Here is a 514-nt window from a genome sequence, read left to right as displayed (position 1 = left end):
GGGAGGGAGGGAGAAGACCAGCTTTTAGCTGATTAGCCCACTTCTGTCACGTCTTGTTCTCAGGGTCGCAGTAATACCCTGGCTGCTCTGGACACCTCTTACCTCACAGCCGTGAATAAGCGGAGGTAATCACAACCTGTCTGATCATCACACTCACACCGCTTGGATTGGTCAGCTGCAGCATCATTGGAGAAACAGCCTGAGCAACCATCTGGCTGACGGGTCAGGCTGCCTCGATTGGGAACCTTCACGCATCTCACACATGGCGTAATGCAATGTTTTAACCATGACATATGGCTGCCACATTACCTCTTCTTTATCACGTTCTTCCTCTGTAGTAGATGTCAATTCTGAGTTTCCTTGGATCCAGCCAAATCCCATGTCCCAGGTTATAGCTGTTTAGTGGTTGCTGTAATATGACCAAGAGTTATGATATGTAATCTTTAAGGGTTAGCTACTCTGTGTTGCCACCCACCAGTGGTCGGGTCAGGCATTCCCAGACATGATCCACTCC

This window comes from Hypomesus transpacificus, chromosome 4, assembly GCF_021917145.1.
Source record: "Hypomesus transpacificus isolate Combined female chromosome 4, fHypTra1, whole genome shotgun sequence".
Taxonomy (NCBI): domain Eukaryota; kingdom Metazoa; phylum Chordata; class Actinopteri; order Osmeriformes; family Osmeridae; genus Hypomesus; species Hypomesus transpacificus.
Note: the sequence above shows the minus strand (reverse complement) of the source record.